Source organism: Oryza sativa, chromosome 11, assembly GCF_034140825.1.
Source record: "Oryza sativa Japonica Group chromosome 11, ASM3414082v1".
NCBI lineage: Eukaryota > Viridiplantae > Streptophyta > Magnoliopsida > Poales > Poaceae > Oryza > Oryza sativa.
Genome location: NC_089045.1, coordinates 3,821,512 through 3,827,360, shown reverse-complemented (window position 1 = coordinate 3,827,360; position 5,849 = coordinate 3,821,512). Strand labels below are relative to the sequence as shown.

Below are 5,849 nucleotides of genomic sequence, written 5' to 3'. Positions count from 1 at the left end.
CCCCGCTCCCCCACATATTTCTTGTAGTACTGATAGTAAAATGATTAATGTATGAATATGCATTTACCCTATAGTAATGTTGTTACTTCCCGCACATATTAGCCATTTTCTTTACACCTGCTTTGTACGGTTATACCCCGAATTTTTAGGATCTGGGAACGGGCGGCCAAGGGAGCGGCATCGGCGTCCTCCAGCGGCAGGCAGCGGGAGAACGGCGAAATCGGCCAGCGACGGGTGGAAAGGAGTCGCCGCCGCAGCCGCCGGAGGTCGGAGCCGAGGGGAGGTGGGCGGACAACAACGAGCGACGCCTCGAGGGTATCTTTCCTCTTCTTGTTCTTCTTGGTCCTCTTCTTTTCCGGCGTGGCCCCGGCCGGAACCCCAAACGGGGGCGCGTCTCATTCTCCGTCCGCGCGTCCGCTGCGGCGGCGCCGGCGGCAGGGTGTGATGCCGCGGGGGATGGGGATGGAGGCGGCCGCCGTGCCGGAGGAGCTGCGGCGCAAACGCTCTGACGGCAAGTAGTGGCGATGCTTTCCCATCTCCTGCAAACTCGTGTTCTCATTTACTCAGATCCTGTCTGGAAAGGAGGGCGGCGACGAGCAGCTGTAGCCCCTCACCCAGTTGTCGGCTCGTCACAGCCCCACACGGTGGCCGGGGAGAAAGAGGATTGTGGAGGCTGATGTCCAAGAGAGAGGGCTGCCTGCCTTCTGGATCCGAAGGCCCATCTTCTCCCCAGCCGATGACGCCATGCCGGCCTCCTCATTTGATTGAGGCATCCTCATCATCAGCCAAAGCAGCTTGCACAAGGCAGCGAAGTTCAGATGGTATGCTTGGATTATCGTTAAGTTTCTGACAAACGCAACAATTTTGTGATGCTAATCTGTTTCTGCTGCCTAATGCTAGCTGGTTACGTCTGACAATATTGTCGATAAGCTTGCAGTTTCTGAAAATTTTCAATGTAGCAGAGCTATCAGTTGATTAGCCAGCAGTTTTCTGCAATTTTGAATTAGTTCAACAGAATCACTAGTTCAGTCAGCCACGCGATTAGCAGATATGGTACTAGTTTCTGAAATTTTGTAGTTCATTTGAGCATTGTTGATCGGGTAACAATTTTTCTGAAATTCCCTGGTTCAGTAGAGCAGCACAAATGAATTTCCTTTTATCCTTCACTGAATCAGTTAGCCATATGATTTTGATTTTGAGATATGAATATACAGGTTTGTGATCTTTTTCGATGTACTACATACTAATTACAAGGACGTTTCCATTCTTAATTTTCTTTCATTTCTTAATACTTTATATAATGTTGAGGCTCTTATTGCTATTCTTCTTGTATCTACGTATTTGCCCAACAGTGCTTCGATCGGGTCATGGTGTGCTCCACTTCGCAGTAACATATATGTGTTCCTGAGGTATGTGAAACAATAAACTGTTTCATAATTTTTTATACTAACAAAAATAACTTAGTTCTTGCATATGTGGTGTTACTGTCATATATCTTTAATGAGTGGGGAAAAAAATCAAGGTGAAAGACTGAAACAATGCCTATAATATTCCAAATTCACATTGCTTTGCATTCAGCTGTGCCTCATTATATTCTTCATGTATAGACCACTGTTATGCTAAATCTTGATGGATCTTGGACTTGATATCTGGAATAATCCTGTTATTTTCAAGTTTGTATATTTTCAATAGGTGCAGTGTGGGATACTGTAGTTGAGGCACGGGTTGATGGCATGTTGATGAGCCAATCCTGCTGCTCCAATTGACAGCTTCAAGGGGTACATCAAGAAGAGGATTTTTATTAAAATGTGCTAATTTTTTGATGTCCTGAAAGTGACTAACAGTGATCTCTACATGCTAGGCACTTTCTATTTTATTGGCTTCTAATCTGTGTCATTTAGAGTCATACTGAATGTAAATCGAGACTTCTCGTTGAAACCACCTATTGGAGACACTGGTAAGGACACACGAGCAGGGCCATAAAGATTATTATGCGGCATGGCACAGGACTAGCAGCAGCGTCGGCAAGGAGGTGACTGAGTCTGGTGCCGGCCATATCCATCATTGTTGGTGGTGTTGTAATTTTTTATTTGTTTTTGTGCATTCTACAAATGTATCACATTGCGTGTGTGATCAGACAGCCGTTGTAATTCTAAATCCGTTCAAACATTTGTCGGATGTGCATAAATGTTTTGCTCCTGCAGTCTAAGAGTAATTTATTTACTCAAGGAAGGTGGATGAAGAAAAGCACAAAGTAATTTATTTACTGAGAGAAGACTGGACTAATATATGTTGCTATATCAAAAGTTTTTACTTCTAACTTGAGTGTAGTTTATTTAGTGATAGAACATTGGAGCAAAATTTTAATGTAAGGAGTAATCTAACAGAAGGGCTAAGAACTACCTGTGATAAGGGATGAGAATCTATTTACTAAGTAATAAATTTACTAAGATAAGGAGTGAGAACTACCTGTGAGTAATCCATTTATACTAACACAGTGAAACAACTGAGAGTAAAATATTTACTGAGAAAATGACGTGGGAAGAAAAATCAGGTGTGAGATAAGGGTTGAGAACTACCCAAGAGTAACACATTTACTGAAAGATGAAAGAAGAAATAAACTGAGAGTAAATCATTTACTAATAGATGGATGTGTGAGTAATACTTTTACTGAAAGAAGAAATCAACTGTGAGTAAATTTTTTACTGAGAGAAGGACGTGGGAAGAGAAAATGTGCGAACTGGAGGGGAGGGAAAGGTGCGGGACGGAGAAAATGTGCGAATGGGAGGGGTGGTAAAGGTGCGGGTTGGTGGGTGGAGGGGGGGTGGGGTGGGGGTAGGGGGGAGGGTGGGTGGGGTTTGTGAGGGGAGTAGTTTAATTATAACGCACCCTGGGTGCGGTTTAGCGCATCCACACATATATATATATATATATATATATATATATATATAAATTCATTTGCAAAGATTTGATTTTTTAGGGACAGAGCCAGGTAGCAGTAGACCAGTAGTAATTTTATGCTCACAGCATGCATGCACAGGGCAATGCATGGATGCATATCATTTCGACTTACGCTTGCACAGGGGAAAAAGATGCTGTCTGTGCCAACAAACAGAGAGCCCCATCACTCTCGATCTCTCTCAGAATGCGTAACAAGCCAATGGATGATAAATAAACTGATGCAGTACATGTTGATCGATGAAGTTTCAATTCGCCCGTTTTTGGATTTTATTTGGGGAGGGATCGATTATTTTTGGATTATTCATGGCACACATTCAGAGGTATACGTATGATTTCTCTAAAAGCTATGCTTAGGTGATGTCAGGTTTATGTACGTATATGATAATATTTAATTCATCCTTAATTATGGCCGAGTTTAGTTTTAAAATTTTTCTTTAAACTTCTAACTTTTCCATCACATCAAAACTTTCCTACACACATAAACTTTCAACTTTTCCGTCACATCGTTTCAATTTAAACCAAACTTCCAATTCTGACGTGAACTAAACACACTCTATATTATATATAAATAATAGGTCATCCATCGGATCCGCTTTTATCTGCATATATATATTTCATCTAAAAAGAACGGGCGCCCATCTGATACGATTTATATTAAGGATATATAGAACAGTTCTCACTGCGGATAGACACCGTAGCATTACATAATTATTAATACTCCTTATGATCTTTTTATTTGATATTAGGAGATCTAACTGAACTTAATTTTCATGGCGTCAAATTAATAAGGTAACCGAAGAGTAGTACTTGTTCGGTGTATATAAATACAAACTGAAAAGATCAAATTATCTTGGTTAAAAACAGTTGTTGCTTGTCTTTTTTTCTCTCACTCTCTCGTCTTCCAGGTGCATCTTTAACTACAAGTCCACAGATATTAGAAAAAAATAGATTACAGGATTATAAAATAGTCTTCAAGACAAATCTACAAACTACATACCATTTTTTTATATTTTTATTTAGATCTAAATCTCTACTATTATAAAAATTAAAGATATTTTTTGCCGGTATTTTAGTACATCATCCGTGTATGAGTCAATTTAAGTTCGTTCGCTTTTGGAAATATATATCCGTATTTGAGTGGGTTTTTAAGTTAGTTCGCTTTTGGAAATACATGAGTCTATATAAGAAATCTATTTAAAAAATCTCGCATGCTAACTTGAGATGAACGAATTCCTAACTGCAGCTCATGATTTTCTAAAAAAATATATATATCCAAACGAATTCCCACAGCGAGTTTCACCTTAACTAAACCATATAAAAATAATAAGATTAAAATTGCCTTCACCCGTTGCAACGCACGGGTATTTTTTCTAGCATTTTAAAAGTCCTCAAGTCAAAGTTTAAGTAGGAGCTTTGCGAAAAGGTGAAATATTCATGACCAGAAAAATTTAATAATTCTCTCCATTAACCTTCTACTTTTCCTTCATTCAAAAGCTCATTTTATTGTATTTACTTTTCAAAGTTGTTTTGGCTCAGAAAAAAATTTAAAAGGACCCAGAGCTAGCAAGCTAGGCGCATGCATGGATGATGAGGTTTGACGAATCCATTGGTCAGAGTCAACAAAAGCATATGCATGTGCGTGCGTGGGACTTTGATAGCATGCAGCACAAAAAGAAATAAAAGCAAAGGAAAGGTTCATGTAGCAATGGAAAGATCAATTGGGATAGCATTCGATTTCGACCAGGCTTCATCAGATTCTCCCTGCCTTTAGATTTGATCTTGGAGAGACACTCTCAAAGATGATCAAAGGGCCGTACATTGGATTGTGTGAAAAGATGAGATTTATCCGTGCATGGCAACTCGAGTAGTACAACTACACTCTCTGCAGTGTAGTAGCCTCTGCATCAACTAGAACAATTGTGTCATTCAGTATGCAAAATTCCTATCTATATGCACCATAACAAATTATGATCCTCCAACCGGTTTTTAATGTTTAAGTGTATGGTTAACTTTTAAACGTGGGTTTTGACTGTTCGTCTTATTAAAAAATTACGTAGTTATTACTTATTTTTGTTGTGATTTGTTTTGCTATTAAAAATACTTTAAGCATGATTGGAACGTATGACTAAAAGTCAAGAACAATCTACATATATTAAAAATCGGAGGCAGTACAAATAGACATCACATTTTTGCCTGACTACTTGTATACCGACAACATTCAAAGCTCTCATCCATGGCATATTCTTCACATAATTTGTTACTAGTTCCTTTTGGAATATGAAGTCTTTTAGAACCTCGTGGAAACGTGCCCATACTCTTCAAAGAGGTTCTCTATACATGTATTTTGTCTTGCATATAAGATTTCTAACATCAAGTTCGATGAATATCCAACATATTGGACATGCTTATGTTTGTAGTGTAACCCACCCTCGTCCTTCACATCTCTCTTTCCCTAGAACTAGCTACCAGTCATAACTATAACAATCTAGTCTTGTATGACCAATTCCCTATGACGAATAGGGAAAATGTCATCGATCTATGACGGATTCTTAAAAAATAATAAGTATACCCTCGCACTACACATCTTCCGCTAAGTTGATAGGGTATGTTGCTAGCTATTATTGCTATCCTCCCTATGTTACTTGACCTCTTTCTTCACTGCTAGTCTCCTTTGCTAGGCTAGTGCCAATCTACTTGCTATTGTCCTCTTCCTCGTAATCCAATGGTTCTTATGTATGTCCTGACTATCTGCACTTTTAATCTCACTTGTCTTCAACCTAACAACTCTAGTAGCACGTGCCATCACTGATCTCCCACCTGGGGTGCGCCCCAACCAGGTGGAGAACGACCCTTTGCACCCCTTGGTCGTCCTCCCGCCCCTATAAATA

The 5,849-nt window shown here is 39.7% G+C and overlaps 1 long non-coding RNA gene across 1 annotated transcript; it reads left to right on the top strand.

The window, feature by feature from the left end:
* The first annotated feature begins 364 nt into the window (after positions 1-364).
* Positions 365-2,203, top strand: LOC9268231 (uncharacterized). The gene is made up of 3 exons (XR_010737762.1): positions 365-821; positions 1,353-1,409; positions 1,675-2,203. It is a non-coding gene; the product is annotated as an uncharacterized lncRNA (long non-coding RNA).
* The last annotated feature ends 3,646 nt before the right edge of the window (positions 2,204-5,849 follow it).